General features: G+C 38.4%; 1 protein-coding gene across 1 annotated transcript in view; it reads right to left on the bottom strand.

Annotated features, from left to right (window-relative positions):
* ADAM18 (ADAM metallopeptidase domain 18) overlaps nucleotides 1–20,179 on the bottom strand; it is a 164,963-nt gene that overhangs the window by 38,036 nt on the left and 106,748 nt on the right. The gene's annotated exons all lie outside the window — the stretch shown is intronic.

Here is a 20,179-nt window from a genome sequence, read left to right as displayed (position 1 = left end):
AATCTCCATAAGGGAGATTTTCTATATTATGTTAATATTCTGTTATAAATAATTGGTTAGTGTTAATGATTTGTGCCCTCAAAACTTGGAACATAATTCATTTATTTTGTTTTGGTTTCAAATGTAAGTGAATATTTTGGATTATAAATTATCATGAATCTTTGTTATAATATTGATAAGAATAGTTTGTCAAGGTAAATATTTTAACTTCATTTGTAACCATTGTAAAACCCTTGTTCCATAAAAATGGGTAATCCAGTGGTAATTAGTCACCAGTATATGTAACTTTTGCTTCCTTTACCATTTTATATTTTTTTAACTGGCCTCCTGGCTTATGTTCTTTCATTTTATTTTAAAAAGCACTATAAATTATAAGTAATACATCAAAAATATGAATATATCAAATAAGAATAAAAATTTGTTTTTGCAATTATGTCCTGAAAATTAACATATACCCAATACATAAAGTTGCATATGCAAGCCTACATTTGCCTCCTCTTTTCAACATATTTGAAATTCTAGCCAGTGCAATTAGGTGATAAAAATAAATAAAAGGCATACAAATTGCTGAGAAAGAAGTAAAATAATCTGTTTGCAGATGACATAATCGTACATATAGAAAACTCTAAAGACTCCACATGTAAAAAGCTTGTCAGAACTAATCAAAAAAAGTAAATTTGCTGAATAAAATATTAACATACAAAAATCAAATGTATTTCTTTACAGTAACAATAAAGATTTTTTTATAATTAAGAAAACAATTCCAATTATAACAGTATAAACTATTATTAACCAACTAAACTAAACAAGATGATAAATGATATGTATGCTGAAAACTACCAAGAAATGCTGAAAAAAATTAAAGAAGGCCTAAAGAAATGGAAAGATACCCATTCATACCTGTTCATGGACTGAAAGACATAATACTGTTAAGATGTTAATGCTATCTAAAACAATTTACAAATTCAATGTAGTCTCTGTTAAAATTCTAATGATACTTTTTCAGAAATAAAAAATCCATCCTAAAACAATTTCAAGGGACTTCCAATTGCCAAAACAGACTTACAGAAGGACAAAGTGGGATAACTCACACTTCTTGAGATCAAAACTTTCTACAAAGCTACAGCAACTAAAACAACGTGGTCATGGAATAAATTCAGGCATTACTGATGAATGGAATATATTAGTTAAGAAATAAATCCTCTCATATATGGTCAAATAATTTTCAAGAAGTCTGCCAAGTCTGTTCAATGGCAAAGGACAATGCTTTCAACAAATGATTCTGGGATATTGGATATCCACATGCAAAAGAATGAAATTAGACCCTTATCTTATACCATCTGCAACAACTAACTCAAGATGTATTGAAGACCTAAAGAACTAAATGATAATACTCTGAGAAGACACAGGGAAAATCTTCATAACATTAATTTGGAAATGTTTTTGGATGTGATACTCAAATGACAGGGAACAAACAAGAAAACAGATATACTGGACTTAATCAAAATTAAAAGGACTTTTGTCTGCAAACGACATTATCAAGAGACTGAAAAGGCACCCACAGAATGGAAGGAAATATTAAAAAATCATTATCTGGTAAGAGATTAATATCCAGAATTTATATTAAGGATTGGTATACAAGTATATATTAAGGATACCTTAAACTCAAGAACAACAACGAAAACCAACACCAAATTAAAAATGGGCAAAAGACACACATAAACATTTCTCTAAAGAAGACATAGGGATGGACAACAAGCTTGTGAAAAACTGTTGTACATCACTTATTATCCAGAAAGTGAAAATTAACAACACAATAAGATGTTACTTCACATCTGTTAAGATGGCTATTATCAAAACAGAAACAAAACAAAACATAAAGTGTTAATGAGGAAGTGGACAAATTGGAACCCTTGTGAATTACTAATGGGAATGTAAAATGGTACAGCCACTGTGAAAAACAGAATAGCCATTCCTCAAAAAGATAAACACAGATTTAGAATATGATCCAGCAAATCCATGTTTAGGTATATATCCAAGGAATTAAAAGGCAGGGACTTGAAAAGATATTTGTACACCAAATGCTATTCATAGCACCATTATTCACAAGAGCTAAAAGGTAGAAACAACCTAAATGTCCATTGACAAATAAACCAATAAACAAATGTGGTATATACAAACTATGGAATATTATTGAACCTTTAAAAGAATGAAATTCTGAGGTTGGAAAGGTAGCAGAGTAGGAGGACCCTGGGCTCACTCTGTCCCATAGCTTCAACTAGATATCATCCACATCCAAGTTAACAAACTGGAGAGTGATGGGAGAACTGGAAGAAAAAGCTCCACAATTAAATATAGAGAAGAAGCCACATCTGAAAGGTCAGGAGGTCAGAAAGGTGTAGGGAGGCTGCCTGTTGGAGGGAGGGAGCTGAGGTTGTGGAGAAGGCAGAAAAACAATTCTTCACACCAGGGACCTCACATGGGGATGACTAATCCCCATAATGTTTGGCTTTAAAAACCAGAGGGGCTGATAGGCCACTTGGCTGGCTCAGTCAGTAGCGCACTGGACTCTTCATCTGAGGTTTGTAAATTTGAGCCCCTCTGAGGTGAGTAAATTTTGGGTGTAGAGATTAGTTAAAAAAATAAAATCTTAAAAAAAAACCCAAAGTTGCTTATTTCTGTGTTTATAAAATCAGTGGTGCTTAGAGCCTAAGAGCTTTAAAATCTGCTGCCTCAGCACAAGGCATGCAGTGTGGCAAGTGATACCTGGGTCACTGCTCTTAAAGAGACAGCAGCCCACAGAGAGCAGCATAAAAATGACAGTTTAAGGGGACCTGGGTGGTAGTTGAATCTTGATTTGGGCTTGGGTCATGATGCCAGGATCATGGGATCGAGCCCTGGATTGGGCTCCATGATGAGCATGGAGCCTGCTTGGGATTCTCTCTCTTTCCCTCTGCCCCCCTCTCCTGCTTGCATGCGTGCTCTGTCTCTCTAAAGAAGAAAAATAAACAAAACAAAAGGTTTACACAACTCTGGGGAGAAATGGGAGACAGATCAATTCATACTGATTTCAGAGTGTGTTGGGGGACTTCTCTGAAAATGAGGGAGTTGGAAGACATCATTTTCTTCCCCAGCCTTGCAGTATAAACACAGAACCACCTGCAGGAGGCAGGACTGCACAACACTTGCTACCTAACCCTCTGCCAGTGCACTATGCCCAAGTATTCTCCTAAGGACTAGCCTACTTCAAGCCTGCTAGGTATGGCCCTGGGCTCAGGGAAAATTTTGTCAAAGCCACGCATGTGCCTCAACAAGCTGTCAGGTGCACAGCTACCACAGGACAACATGCACATCCACTGTACCACACATTTGCCTACAAGTGCCATTGTGTACCTTCCCCAACCAAGTGTCCCTAGCCTTCCTGTGCACTGTGTCTTACTGCATGCCCCCAGCTGCTGTCCTGCTCCATGCCCAGCCAATAGGTGCACAGCAGCCACCCCACCGGGCCCAGACACCACACCATGCACAGCTGCAGACCCCAGCCATCCTGGCACACTGGGCCAAGGCACACCCAACCTTCCTTGGACACAGCACCTAGCCTTGCTCACCTAGCTGCCTTGGCACACAAATCCCACCCCCTTCAGTGCTTTGGAGGATCTGACACAGGACTAGTGGCCCAGTGAAAAATTTGCTAACCCCAGCATCCCACTCCCTAGTTCTCTGGCAGGCATGCCCCCCCAAGAGCTGGACTTCCTAGGTCCTGCTAACATCACAGAGAGCAAACACAGGCCCAAATAGTCATCGAGTCAGTACAGATTACTACACCAGAAAGGAAAAGTGACATGACAGCAAGGCATAAACAGCACATTGATTCAGGATAATCTCCTGAATTGCCAGGTTGTTGTGAACAGGGGACACTGCACTGCAGAGCACTCCAGGACCATTTCTTCATAGTGTCACTACTTTCAGGGGCAGAAGACATAGCTGATTTTCTTAACACAGAGAAAGAGACATAGAGAGGCAGGCAAAATGAGGAGACAGAGAAATTTATCCCAAAACAAAAACAGGGCAAGGCCACAGCCAGAGATCTAATTGAAACAGATATAAGTAACCATCCTAATAGAGAATTTAAAACAATGATTGCAAGAATACTCACTAGACTTGAGAACAGAGTGGAAGGTATGAGTGAGACACTGAACACAGAGATAAGGAATAACAGAGGAGAGTTAGGGGTACAATAAACAAAATGAGAAACAGGCCTGATGGAATGAAGAGCAGGATGGAAGGAATAGAGGAAAGAACTAGTGACCTAGAGGAAAGAGTAATGGAAAGTAACCAAGCTAAATGAAAGACAGAAAAAATAATTATACAAAACAAGAAAAGACTAAAAGAATTGACTCCATAAAACTTAATAATATTTGTATTTTAGGAGTCCCAGAAGAATAAGAGAGAGAGAAAAGCAAAAAAATTTATTTGAAGAAATAATAGCTGAAAACTTCCCCTAATCTGAGGAAGGAAACAGATATCCAGATCCAGGAAGCACAGAGAACACCCATCAGAATTAACAAAAGCAGACCCACACGAAGACATATTGTAACTAAATTTGCAAAATATGATGACAAAGAAAAAAATTTAAAAGCAGCAAGACTAAAGAAATTAGTAACTTATAAGGGAAAACCCATAAAACTAGCAGATTCTTCAACAGAAATTTTGCAAGTCGGAAGGTTGTGGCATTTTATATTCAAAGTGCTGAATGGGAAAAATCTGCAGCCAAGAACACTTTATACAACAAAGCTGTCATTCAGAATAGAAGGAGAGGTAAAGAGTTTCCCAGACAAACAGGAAGTAAAGTAGTTCATGACCACTAAACCAGCCCTGCAAGAAAAGGGGATTCTTTAAATGGAAAGGAGAGACCAAAAGTGACAGTATAGAGGTAGGAAACACAAAAGCAGTAAAAATGAAAATTTTTATAAAAAATAAGTGAAGGAACTCATGCATAAAAAAAGAATATAAAATATAATAACACATACCTAAAACAAGAAGGAATCAGGAGAAAAGAATGGGTTCAAACTTAAACAACAATCAACTTAATATAGACTGCTATGTGCAGAAGAAGTTATATACAAACCTAACGGTAACCATATATCAAAAGCCACTAACAAATATTTAAAGAATAAAGAGAAATAAATCCAAATATATCACTAAAGAAAGTCAGCAAAACATGAAAGACAAAACAGATCAGAGAAAATCTTCAGAAACAACCACAAAACAAGTAATAAAATAGCAATAAACACATTTACCAATAATTAATATGAATGTTAATGGACTAAACCCTCTAATCAAAAGACATACAGTGACAGAATGGATTAAAAAAAGAACACACATCTATATGCTTCTTACAAGACATATATTTTGTTTTATTTTTAAAATGTTTTGATTTATTTTTGAGAGAGAGAGAGGGAGAATGAGTAGGGGAGGGGCAGAGAGAGAGGGAGACACAGAATCTAAAACAGGCTCCAGGCTTGGAGCTGTCCACACAGAGCCCAACACCGGGCTCTAACTCGTGAACCACGAGATCATGACCTAAGCAGAAGTTAGATGCTTACCTGACTGAGCCTCCCAGGCACCCCAAGAGATATATTTGAGATCTAAAGACATCTACAGATAGAAAGTGAGAAGATGAAAAAACATCTATCATGCAAACAAATGTCAGAAAAAAAAAGCCAAAGTAGCAATATTTATATTGGAAAACGTAGACATTAAATCAAAGACTGTAACAAGAGACAAGGAAGGACACTATATAATAATAAAACATACAATCCAACAAGAAGATATAACAATGGAAAATTTGCACCCAACATAGAAGCACCCAAATACATAAAACAGTTAATAACAAACATAAAGGAACTAATCTATAATAATACAATAATAGTAGGGGACTTTTGCACCCCACTTACGCTGATGGACATAGCATGCAAATAGAAAAACAAGGAAACAATGGCTTTGAATGATGCACTGGACTATATCAATTCAACATATATATTCAGAACATTCTATCTTGAAACAGCAGAATACACATTCTTTTCAAGCACAAATGGAACATTCTCCAGAATAGATCACATAGATCACATACAAATAGAAGTTTGTATTAGTCCACAAAACAAAGTTCAACAAATTCAAGAAGGTCAAAGTCATACCCTGCATCTTTCTGACCACAAAGCTATGAAACTAGAAGTCAATCACAAGAAAAAATTTGGAAAGAATACAAATACATGGAAGTGAAATAACATGCTACTAAACAATGAATTAATCAACCAGGAAATCAAAGAAGAAATAAAAATGTACATGGAAGCAAATGAGAATGAAAATACCACATCCCAAAACCTAGGATGTAGAAAAAGCATTTCTTTTTTTTTTAATTTTTTAGTTTTTATTCTTGAGAGAGAGAGAGACAGATACAGCATGAGTGGGGAAGGGTCAGAGAGAGAGAGAGGGAGACACAGAATCTGAAGCAGGTTCCAGGCTCTGAGCTGTCAGCACAAAGCCTGACACAGGGCTCAAACTCACGAACCGTGAAATCATGACCTGAGCCGAAGTCAGACGCTTAACCAACTGAGCCACCCAGGCGCCCCTAGAAAAAGCATTTCTAAGAGTGAAGTTTATAGCAATACAGGCCTACCACAAGAAGCAAGAAATATCTCAAACAACCTAAGCTTATACCTAAAGGAGCTAGATAAAGAACAACACAAGAGGCCTCAAGCCAGCAGAAGGAAGGAAATAACAAAGATTAGAGCAGAAATGAATGATACAGAAACAAGCAGACAAACAACAACAACAACAACAGCAACAACAAAAAAATAAAACCAGGAACTAGTTCTTTGAAAAAATCAATAAAATTGATGAGCATCTAGCCAGAATTATCAAGAAAAAAAGAGAAAGAACTCAAGTAAATAAAATCACAAGTGAGAGAGGACAAATAACAACCAGCGCCAAAGAAATACATATATTTCTGTGTATATATATATATATATATATATATATACTATATATATAGTATATATTGTATATATTCTATATATATAGTATATATATATAGTATATATTGTATATATTCTGTATATATATTATATATTGCTGTATAACATATTATCCACAGAATTAATAGCATTAAACAACACACATATATCATATCAGAGTTTCTGTAGGTCAGGAATCCGGGTATATCTTAGCTAGGTTCCCTCTTCAGTCTCTTACAAAGCCATAATCAAGGTATTGTCTGGGGCTGTTGTCTCATCTGGAAGTCTGACTTGGAAGAATTCTCTTCATAGCTTGCTCATGTGGTTTTTGGAAGAATTCAATTTCCTGCAGGCTGTTAAATTGAGGGTCTTACTGCTTCACTGGCTCATGATTGCTTTTCCATGTGTGCTTCTTCATCATAGTAGCTTGTTTTAGCAAAGCAAGCCATCTGAGAAGGCGAGAGAGAGAGTGCATGCAAAACAGAAGTCATTCTTTTTTAACCTAATCTTCTGAGTGACATCCTATAACTTTTGCCATAGAAGCAAGCCACTATATCCAGCCCAAATACAAAGGAAGATTACAAAAAGGAATGAATACCAGAAAGTGAGATCATTGGAAACATTTTAGAAGCTGTCTATCACAATAAGCACTTTCCCCAAGGGAATAAGAATTGGCTAGGACTTCTGTAAGATGGTGGCATATGAATCCTGAAACCACATCGTTTCATGGAGACACCAACTCTACAGTGACATATGGATCATACCTCTGAAAAAGATTTGAAAACTAGATGAACTGCTTCTCCATAACAAATGATACAAAGACCATATCAAAATGGGTAGGAAGGCAGAGATGTGATCTCACCCTGTCATGGCATCACATAATAGGATTTAATCAGTCTAGTGTTTCTCCTGGAGGAGCAAGGAGTTGGTGCCTCTACATTAATCATCCCAACTTTTGGGATCTGCACTGGAAACATGAGCCCCCAAAATGTATGGCTTAGAAAACCAAAGGGGCTGATGTCCAAGGGACACAAAGTTCTATACAAACCCAAGATTTACTTTTAAAAGAATTTACATATGGTCTCACTCAACCAAAATTCAACAAAAACAAGCAAGCAAACAAACAAGCAATCTCCTAGTAGTTAGAAAAGCATTGTGAGTATATGCGAAAGAGATTCATATGTTAATTTAAAAGTCTCTGGTGAAGGAGCAAGGGACAACTGAAACTTTCTCTGAGTCAGAGGCACTGGTAGATACCATTTTTGTACTCTGCACCTACCCTGTTAGCCCAGGGGGGAAATTCAGATACACCCCGTCCCTCCACCTTACTAAGACAGAAAGGGCCAGCATTCAAGTTCTATCCTACTGCTTACTGAAGTCTGGTTGTGTAGTTGCAGTAATTCCCCTCTAGTTGGCTGGGGCAGGTGAACAGGAACAGTTGTGGCCTTCTCATGTTCACTAGATAAAGCCAGCGAGCATGGACAAATGTGACACTCCATTGCTTTATGGCTGGGGCTGGTGATAGCAAGGAGCTGTGGAATTCTCCCACTCCCAGACTAAAGCCATCATACACACACAGAGAAGGACCCTCAGCTGCATCCTGACCCACAGAAATGTGCGGTTAAGACACATTCTCACTACATTTCTTAAGCCAGCAAACATGCTCCAATTCTTATACTCTCCAGTTGTATATATAAATCCAGTAAGCATGGATAATCCACACAGGGAATCCCCTATGATCCACCTGGCTCTGGTGGCCAAGGAGGCTGTCATTCCTAAGCTCCATGGGAATGTGACAATTGGAAATACAGTTCTTGACTGGTCACTGCACCCAGGTTACTACACAAACAGACTGAAATGCAATACCAGTCTTCCTGTGGAAATGACTTATTTACAAGTATGGAGCTTCAGGCTGAGGGACAGTCTTCAAATTTCCTCCACATGTAGAGGGCTGAGCCACTCACAGGAAATGTAAGCAGGGATACACCGTCCTTGTGCACACCCTGGACCTCACCATAGGTCAAAGACACCTCCCAGAAAAGAGCATATGCACTTGTCTGCAACCTCAACTTTTGCAGCTGTCCCCCAAAGGACACTTCCAGATCTCCTGGACTGGACACCAGCAGAGGTTATAATTGCAGAGGTTATGATTGCAGAGGACTGAATATATGTTCATATTTTACACATTTACCTAGGGGTCTGGTTTCCAATCAGCCTGAAACTACGTACTCAATGAGATTCCTCGCACTGAATACTGGGAGGTCTTGGCACACCCTCAAAAATAAGAACAAATCAAGAATAAATCAGGTGGTTAGATAATCACAAAGGTTTAAAAGATAATCAAGAGCTAGGGTAAGGTTGAACAAGAAAGTTTATCACCTACACAAAGCCACTCCTTCAAGACTGATAGAAGTAACTATTTTATATTTAACACACAGAAACAAACACAGAGAGTTAAGCAAAATTAGGAAATATAGAACTATGACCTAAAAGAAAGAACGGGAAAAAAAAAATAAAAGACTCCTTAATGATATAAAGATAAGTAACCTACCAGTAAGGGATTCAAATTAATGGTCATCAAATTCTCACTAAACTTGGGAGAAGAATGGATGAGCATAGTGAGAATGTCAATAAAAAGAAAATATAAGAAGTACCACCACCAACAACAAAAAGTCATAAAGTGAAGCATACAATAACTAAAAATTTCACAAGAGATTTTAATAGCAGACTTGGTGAAGCAGAAGAATGGATTAGCAACCTGGGAGACAAAGCAATGGAACTCATCCAGACAGAACAGCAAAAAGAAAAAAAATAACTTTAAAAAATGAAAAACAAACAAACAAACAAACTAAAGAGACCTTTGAAACAACATAAAGCAGAATAACATTTGCATTATTGGTGGCCAGAAAGAGAACAGAGAGACAAAGAGACAGAAACCAATGGAAATTTTTCCTAACCAGGGAAAGAAAGCAGAAATCCAGGTGCAGAAAGCTCATAGAGTTCCAAATAAGATGAACCCAAAGCACTCCACACCAAGGCACATAATTAAAATGACACAGCAATTGCACTACCAGGTATTTACCCAAAGAATATAAAAATACTAATTCAAAGGGATACATGCACCCCAGTGTTTAGAGCAGCATTATTTACAATAGCCAAACTATGGAAACAGCCCATGTGTCCATCACCAGATGAGTAAAGATGTGGTAAGTATATACAACTGAAAATTATGCAGACATCGAGAAGAATAAAATTTTGTCATTTGCTACACTGTGGATATAGCTGGAAAGTATTATGCTAAAATAAGTCAGAGAAAGATAAATACTATATGATTTCATTCATATGTGGAATTTAAGAAACAAAACAGATGATCATGGGGGAAAAAGAGAGAGAGAAGCAAAATAAGAAAAAGACGTTTAACTACAGAGAACAGACTGATGGTTATCAGAGGAGAGGTAGGTGGGACGATGAGTTAGGTGATGAGGATTAAGGAGAGCACTTGTGATGAGCGCTGGGTGTTGTATGTAAGTGTTGAATCACTAAACCAAACACCTGAAACTAATATTACACTGTATGTTAACCGGAATTTAAATAAAAACTAAAACAAACAAACAAACAACAAAACTAAAATAAAATGCCAAAAGGTAAAGAGGAGAATCTTTTTTAAAAAATTTTTTAAAGTTTTATTAATTTTTGAGAGACAGAGAGAACGGAGTATGAGCGGGGGAGGGACAGAGAGAGAGGGTGTCACAGAATCCAAAGAAGGCTGAGCCCATGTGGCACAGAGCCTGACACGGGGCTCAAACTCATTGGCTGCAAGATCATGACCTGAATCGAAGTCGGACACTCAACTGACAGTCACCCAGGCGCCCCGGTAAAGAGGAGAATCTTAAAAGCAGCAAGAGAAAAACAAATTGTGATGTACATAGAAAACATCATTCATTAGCTGTCAGCAGATTTCTCAGCAGATGTATTTTTCAGGCCATAAGGAAGTGGCATGACATTCAAAGTGCTGAAAGGAAAAAACTTCTATCCAAAAATATTGTAACCATCAAGATTATCATTCAGAATTGGAGAAATGATAAAGAGTTTTAAAGACAAGCAAAAGCTAAAGGAGCTTGTCATTACTAAACCATCCTTGCAGGAAATGCTAAGGAGAATTATTTAAACTGAAATAGGAAAACATACAGAAGTAAAAAGCTCACTGCAAAAAAAAAAAATAAATATAATAAGGGTAGTCAAAAAAGCTACTATGAATGTGAATAGATAAAGGCAGTAAAATTGACTAAAGCTTCAATACTTAGTTAAGGGATACATATAATAAGAAGATGTAAAATGTGACATCAAAAACATAAAATATATACAAAATACAGCATTTGTGCTTGACAAAAACTCAACAAGTAGGAATAGATGGAACATACCTCAACATCAAAAAGGCCAAATATAAAAGACCCACAGCTGATATCATTCTCAGTGGAGAAAAATTTAGAGCCTTTGCCTTAAGGTCAGTCACAGACAAGGATGCCCAGTTTCATCATTGCTATTTAAAATAGTACTGGAAGGAGGTTTTGCAAGATGGTGGCTTAGGAGGATGCTGGGCTCACCGCACGTCCTGCTGATCACTTAGATTCCATCTACACCTACCTAAATAACCCAGAAAACCGCCAGAGGATTAGCAGAACGGAGTCGCCAGAGCCAAACGCAGACGAGAGGCCCACGCAAGAGGGTAGGAAGGGCGGCGAGGCGGTGCGCACTCCACGGACTGGCGGGAGGGAGCCCGGGCGGAGGGGCGGCTCGCTGGCCAAGCAGAGCCCCCGAGTCTGGCTTGCAAAAGCGGAGGGGCCAGACGGACTGTGTTCCGACAGCAAGCGCGACTTAGCGTCTGGGAGGTCATAAGTTAACAGATCTGCTCGGAAAGCGGGAAGGCTGGAGGACAAAGGGAGGGAGAGCTGCTGAGCCCCCCGACAACAGAGCTCAGTTTGGTGGGGAACAAAGGCGCTCGCCAGCGCCATCTCCCCCGCCCATCCCCCAGCCGAAATCCCAAAGGGAACCGGTTCCTGCCAGGGAACTTGCTCGCTCCGCGCAAACACCCAACTCTGCGCTTCTGGGGAGCCAAACCTCCGGCAGCGGATCTGACTCCCTCCCGCTGCCACAGGGCCCCTCCTGAAGTGGATCACCTAAGGAGAAGCGATCTAACCCTGCCCCTCCTGCCCCCGTGCACCTTGCCTACCCACCCCAGCTAATACGCCAGATCCCCAGCATCACAAGCCTGGAGGGTGCAAGTAGCCCAGACGGGCCACCCCACCCCACAGTGAATCCCGCCCCTAGGAGAGGAGAAGAGAAGGCACACACCAGTCTGACTGTGGCCCCAGCGGTGGGCTGGGGGCAGACATCAGGTCTGACTGCAGCCCCGCCCACCAACTCCAGTTATACACCACAGCACAGGGGAAGTGCCCTGCAGGTCCTCACCACGCCAGGGACTATCCAAAATGACCAAGCGGAAGAATTCCCCTCAGAAGAATCTCCAGGAAATAACAGCTAATGAGCTGATCAAAAAGGATTTAAATAATATAACAGAAAGTGAATTTAGAATAATAGTCACAAAATTAATCGCTGGGCTTGAAAACAGTATAGAGGACAGCAGAGAATCTCTTGCTACAGAGATCAAGGGACTAAGGAACAGTCACGAGGAGCTGAAAAACGCTTTAAACGAAATGCATAACAAAATGGAAACCACCACAGCTCGGCTTGAAGAGGCAGAGGAGAGAATAGGTGAACTAGAAGATAAAGTTATGGAAAAAGAGGAAGCTGAGAAAAAGAGAGATAAAAAAATCCAGGAGTATGAGGGGAAAATTAGAGAACTAAGTGATACACTAAAAAGAAATAATATACGCATAATTGGTATCCCAGAGGAGGAAGAGAGAGGGAAAGGTGCTGAAGGGGTACTTGAAGAAATAATAGCTGAGAACCTCCCTGAACTGGGGAAGGAAAAAGGCATTGAAATCCAAGAGGCACAGAGAACTCCCTTCAGGTGTAACTTGAATCGATCTTCTGCACGACATATCATAGTGAAACTGGCAAAATACAAGGATAAAGAGAAAATTCTAAAAGCAGCAAGGGGTAAACGTGCCCTCACATATAAAGGGAGACCAATAAGACTCGTGACTGATCTCTCTTTTGAAACTTGGCAGGCCAGAAAGAATTGGCACGAGATTTTCAGGGTGCTAGACAGAAAAAATATGCAGCCAAGAATCCTTTATCCAGCAAGTCTGTCATTTAGAATAGAAGGAGAGATAAAGGTCTTCCCAAACAAACAAAAACTGAAGGAATTTTTCACCACTAAACCAGCCCTACAAGAGATCCTAAGGGGGATCCTGTGAGACAAAGTCCCAGAGACGTCACTACAAGCATAAAACATACAGACATCACAATGACTCTAAACCCGTATCTTTCTATAATAACACTGAATGTAAATGGATTAAATGCGCCAACCAAAAGACATAGGGTATCAGAATGGATAAAAAAACAAGACCCATCTATTTGCTGTCTACAAGAGACTCATTTTAGACCGGAGGACACCTTTAGATTGAGAGTGAGGGGATGGAGAACTATTTATCATGCGACTGGAAGCCAAAAGAAAGCTGGAGTAGCCATACCTATATCAGACAAACTAGACTTTAAATTAAAGGCTGTAACAAGAGATGAAGAAGGACATTATATAATAGTTACAGGGTCTATCCATCAGGAAGAGCTAACAATTATAAATGTCTATGCGCCGAATACCGGAGCCCCCAAATATATAAAACAATTACTCATAAACATAAGCAACCTTATTGATAAGAATGTGGTCATTGCAGGGGACTTTAACACCCCACTTACAGAAATGGATAGATCATCTAGGCACACGGTCAATAAAGAAACAAGGGCCCTGAATGAGACATTGGATGAGATGGACTTGACAGATATATTTAGAACTCTGCATCCCAAAGCAACAGAATATACTTTCTTCTCGAGTGCACATGGAACATTCTCCAAGATAGATCATATACTGGGTCACAAAACAGCCCTTCATCAGTTTACAAGAATTGAAATTATACCATGCTTACTTTCAGACCACAATGCTATGAAGCTTGAAATCAACCACAGAAAAAAGTCTGGAAAACCTCCAAAAGCATGGAGGTTAAAGAACACCCTCCTAACGAATGAGTGGGTCAACCAGGCAATTAGAGAAGAAATTAAAAAATATATGGAAACAAACGAAAATGAAAATACAACAATCCAAACACTTTGGGACGCAGCAAAGGCAGTCCTGAGAGGAAAATACATTGCAATCCAGGCCTATCTGAAGAAACAAGAAAAATCCCAAATACAAAATCTAACAGCACACCTAAAGGAACTAGAAGCAGAACAGCAAAGGCAGCCTAAACCCAGCAGAAGAAGAGAAATAATAAAGACCAGAGCAGAAATAAACAATATAGAATCTAAAAAAACTGTAGAGCAGATCAATGAAACCAAGAGTTGGTTTTTTGAAAAAATAAACAAAATTGACAAACCTCTAGCCAGGCTTCTCAAAAAGAAAAGGGAGATGACCCAAATAGATAAAATCATGAATGAAAATGGAATTATTACAACCAATCCCGCAGAGATACAAACAATTATCAGGGAATACTATGAAAAATTATATGCCAACAAATTGGACAACCTGGAAGAAATGGACAAATTCCTGAACACCCACACTCTTCCAAAACTCAATCAGGAGGAAATAGAAAGCTTGAACACACCCATAACCAGCGAAGAAATTGAATCGGTTATCAAAAATCTCCCAACAAAGAAGAGTCCAGGACCAGATGGCTTCCCAGGGGAGTTCTACCAGACGTTTAAAGCAGAGATAATACCTATCCTTCTCAAGCTATTCCAAGAAATAGAAAGGGAAGGAAAACTTCCAGACTCATTCTATGAAGCCAGTATTACTTTGATTCCTAAACCAGACAGAGACCCAGTAAAAAAAGAGAACTACAGGCCAATATCCCTGATGAATATGGATGCAAAAATTCTCAATAAGATACTAGCAAATCGAATTCAATGGCATATAAGAAGAATTATTCACCATGATCAAGTGGGATTCATTCCTGGGATGCAGGGCTGGTTCAACATTCGCAAATCAATCAACGTGATACATCACATTAACAAAAAAAAAGAGAAGAACCATATGATCCTGTCAATCGATGCAGAAAAGGCCTTCGACAAAATCCAGCACCCTTTCTTAATAAAAACCCTTGAGAAAGTCGGGATAGAAGGAACATACTTAAAGATCATAAAAGCCATTTATGAAAAGCCCACAGCTAACATCATCCTCAATGGGGAAAAACTGAGAGCTTTTTCCCTGAGATCAGGAACACGACAAGGATGCCCACTCTCACCGCTGCTGTTTAACATAGTGCTGGAAGTTCTAGCATCAGCAATCAGAGAACAAAAGGAAATCAAAGGCATCAAAATTGGCAAAGATGAAGTCAAGCTTTCGCATTTTGCAGATGACATGATATTATACATGGAAAATCCGACAGACTCCACCAAAAATCTGCTAGAACTGATACATGAATTCAGCAAAGTTGCAGGATACAAAATCAATGTACAGAAATCAGTTGCATTCTTATACACTAACAATGAAGCAACAGAAAGACAAATAAAGAAACTGATCCCATTCACAATTGCACCAAGAAGCATAAAATACCTAGGAATAAATCTAACCAAAGATGTAAAGGATCTGTATGCTGAAAACTATAGAAAGCTTATGAAGGAAATTGAAGAAGATTTAAAGAAATGGAAAGACATTCCCTGCTCATGGATTGGAAAAATAAATATTGTCAAAATGTCAATACTACCCAAAGCTATCTACACATTCAATGCAATCCCAATCAAAATTGCACCAGCATTCTTCTCGAAACTAGAACAAGCAATCCTAAAATTCATATGGAACCACAAAAGGCCCCGAATAGCCAAAGGAATTTTGAAGAAGAAGACCAAAGCAGGAGGCATCACAATCCCAGACTTTAGCCTCTACTACAAAGCTGTCATCATCAAGACAGCATGGTATTGGCACCAAAACAGACACATAGACCAACGGAATAGAATAGAAACCCCAGAACTAGACCCACAAACGTATGGCCAACTCATCTTTGACAAAGCAGGAAAGAACATCCAATGGAAAAAAGACAGCCTCTTTAACAAATGGTGCTGGGAGAACTGGACAGCAACATGCAGAAGGTTGAAACTAGACCACTTTCTCACACCATTCACAAAAATAAACTCAAAATGGATAAAGGACCTAAATGTGAGACAGGAAACCATCAAAACCTTAGAGGAGAAAGCAGGAAAAGACCTCTCTGACCTCAGCCGTAGCAATCTCTTACTCGACACATCCCCAAAGGCAAGGGAATTAAAAGCAAAAGTGAATTACTGGGACCTTATGAAGATCAAAAGCTTCTGCACAGCAAAGGAAACAACCAACAAAACTAAAAGGCAACCAACGGAATGGGAAAAGATATTCGCAAATGACATATCAGACAAAGGGCTAGTATCCAAAATCTATAAAGAGCTCACCAAACTCCACACCCGAAAAACAAATAACCCAGTGAAGAAATGGGCAGAAAACATGAATAGACACTTCTCTAAAGAAGACATCCGGATGGCCAACAGGCACATGAAAAGATGTTCAGCATCGCTCCTTATCAGGGAAATACAAATCAAAACCACACTCAGGTATCACCTCACGCCAGTCAGAGTGGCCAAAATGAACAAATCAGGAGACTATAGATGCTGGCGATGATGTGGAGAAACGGGAACCCTCTTGCACTGTTGGTGGGAATGCAAATTGGTGCAGCTGCTCTGGAAAGCAGTGTGGAGATTCCTCAGAAAATTAAAAATAGACCTACCCTATGACCCAGCAATAGCACTGCTAGGAATTTATCCAAGGGATACAGGAGCACTGATGCATAGTGCCACTTGTACCCCAATGTTCATAGCAGCACTCTCAACAATAGCCAAATTATGGAAAGAGCCTAAATGTCCATCAACTGATGAATGGATAAAGAAATTGTGGTTTTTATACACAATGGAATATTACGTGGCAATGAGAAAAAATGAAATATGGCCTTTTGTAGCAACGTGTATGGAACTGGAGAGTGTGATGCTAAGTGAAATAAGCCATACAGAGAAAGACAGATACCATATGGTTTCACTCTTATGTGGATCCTGAGAAACTTAACAGGAACCCATGGGGGAGGGGAAGGAAAAAGAAAAAAAAAAGAGGTTAGAATGGGAGAGAGCCAAAGCATAAGAGACTGTTAAAAACTGAGAACAAACTGAGGGTTGATGGGGGGTGGGAGAGAGGGGAGGGTGGGTGATGGGTATTGAGGAGGGCACCTTTTGGGATGAGCACTGGGTGTTGTATGGAAACCAATTTGTCAATAAGTTTCATAAAAAAAATAAATGAAATAGTACCTGAAGTCTTAGCCTCAGCAATCAGACAATAAGAAGAAATAAAGAAATAAAAGGCATCCAAATTATCAAGGAAGAAGTCAAAATTTCAGTATTCACAGATGATATAACACCCTATGTAGAACCCCCCCCCAAAAAAAAATTGCTTAAACTAATATATGAATTCCAGGATATAAAATGAATGTACAGAATTTGATTGCTTTTCTATACACCAATAATGAAGCAGCAGAAAAAGAAATCAAGGAATTGATCACACTTACAATTACACCAAAACAATTTGATACCTAGGGAAAAAAATGTAACCAAAGAGGTGAAAGGTTTGTACTCTAAAAACTATAGAACACTTATAAAATAAATTGAGGAGAATACAAAGAAATGGAAAAGCATTCCATGCCCATGGACTGGAAGAAGAAACATTGTTAAACGTTTCTTCTACTCAAAGCAATCTACACATTTAATGCAATCCCTATCAAAATATCACCAGCATTTTTGCATAACTAGAAGAAACAATTCTAAAATTTGTATGGAACCACAAAAGACTCTGAGTAGCCAAAGAAAAACAAAACTGGAGGCATCACAATTCCAGATTTCAACCTATATTACAAAGCTGTAGTCATCAAGACAGTATTATACTGGCACAAAAGCAGACATATAGATCAATGTAATGGCATAGAAAACCCATAAATTGACCCACAGCTATACAGTCAACTGATATTTGACAAAGCAGGAAATAATATCCAATGGAAAAAAAGTCTCTTCAACAAATGGTGTTGGGAAAACTGGATGGTAACATGCAGAAGAATGAAACTGGACCATTTTCTTACAACATACACAAAAATAAATTCAAAATGGATAAAAGACCTAAATGTGAGACAAGAAACCATCAAAACCTTAGAGAACACAGGTAGCAACCTCTTTGACCTCAGCCAGAGCAATTTCTTCCTAGACACACCATAGGAGGCAAGGGAAATGAAAGCGAAAGTGAACTACTGACTTCATCAAGATAAAAAGCTTCTCCATAGCAAAGGAAACAATCAACGAAGCTAAAATGCAGCTTACAGAAGGGAGAAGATATTTTCAAAGAACATGTCTGATCAAAGGTTAGTATCCAAAACCTATAAAGAACTTATCAAACTCAACACCCAAAAAACAAATAACCCCAGTTAAGAAATGAAGATATGAGTAGACACTTCTCCAAAGAAGATATCCAAATGGCTAACAGACACAAGAAAAGATGCTCAACATCACACATCATTAGGGAAATAGTAATGAAAACCACAACGAGATATCACCTCACACCTGTCAGAATGGCTAAAATTGGCAACACAAGAAACCACAGGTGTTGGTGAGGATACATAAAAAGGGGAACCCTCTTGTACTCTTGGGAATGCAACCTGGTGTAGTCATCCTGAAGAACAGCATGGGGATTCCTCAAAAAGTTAAAAATAGAACTATCCTACCATCCAGCAATTGCACTGTAGGTATTTGCCCAAAAGGTAAAAATTACAGATTGAAAAGAGTACATTCACCTCAACGCATATAGCACCATTATCAAAAATAGCCAAGCTATGGAGACAGCCCAAATGTCCATCAACTGATGAATGGATAAAGAAGTGGTATATATATAATGGAATATTACCCAGCCATCAAAAAGAATGAAATCTTGCCATTTGTAATGACATGGATGGAGCTAGAGTATATTATGCTAAATGAAATAAGTCAGAGAAAGACAAATACCAATAATTTCACTCATATGTGGAAATAAAGTAACAAAACATATGAACATGGGGGGGTAGAAAGAGGGAAACAAACTATGAGAGACTCTTAAAGTTATAGAATAAACTGAGGGTTGAGGGAGGGAGGTGGGTCGGGGATGGGCTGGATGGGTAATGGGTATTAAGGAGGGCACTTGTTATGATGAACACTGAGTGTTGTATGTAATTGATAAATCACTGAATTCTACTCCCGAAACCATTATTGCACTCACTGTATGTCAACTCACTAGAATTTAATTAAAAATTTGAAAGAAAAAAACATAAAATATGGGGAGCAAAATTTAGTTTTGGAATGTATTCAGATTTAAGCTGCTATACATAGGAGGATAGATGTAAAACTCATGGTTATCACAAGACAAAAATTTATAGTAAATACACAAAGAAAATGAGAAAGAAATGTAAACATAACACTTAAGAAATTCATCAAAACACAGAGGCAAGAAAAGAGGAAGAAAAGACACAAGCTACAATAACAGCCAGAAAACAATGAACAAAATGGAAATAAGCACATATGCATCAATATTTACTTTATTTGTAAATGGACTAAATATTTAATCAAAACAGAGAGTGGCTGAATGGATAAAATAACAAAACACATCTATATATTGCCTATGTGGCACTTACTTTAGAAGCAAGGACACATGCATACTGAAAATGAAGGAATAGAAAAAGACAGCTCATGCAAATGGAAACAAGAAGAAAGTTGGTATAGCTACATTCATATCAGACAAATAGACTTTTGTTATTTTTTAATTTTAATTCCAGTGTTGTTAACATACAGTGTTATATTAGTTTCATTTGTACAACATAGTGATTCAACAGTACCATATATTACTCAGTGCTCATCAAGATAAGTATAAGACAAATAGACTTTTAAACAAAGACTACTAA

Source organism: Prionailurus bengalensis, chromosome B1 (assembly GCF_016509475.1).
Source record: "Prionailurus bengalensis isolate Pbe53 chromosome B1, Fcat_Pben_1.1_paternal_pri, whole genome shotgun sequence".
Taxonomy (NCBI): Eukaryota; Metazoa; Chordata; class Mammalia; order Carnivora; family Felidae; genus Prionailurus; species Prionailurus bengalensis.
The sequence above is the reverse complement of the archived record's forward strand: the minus strand, read 5'-3'. Positions and strand labels throughout refer to the sequence as shown.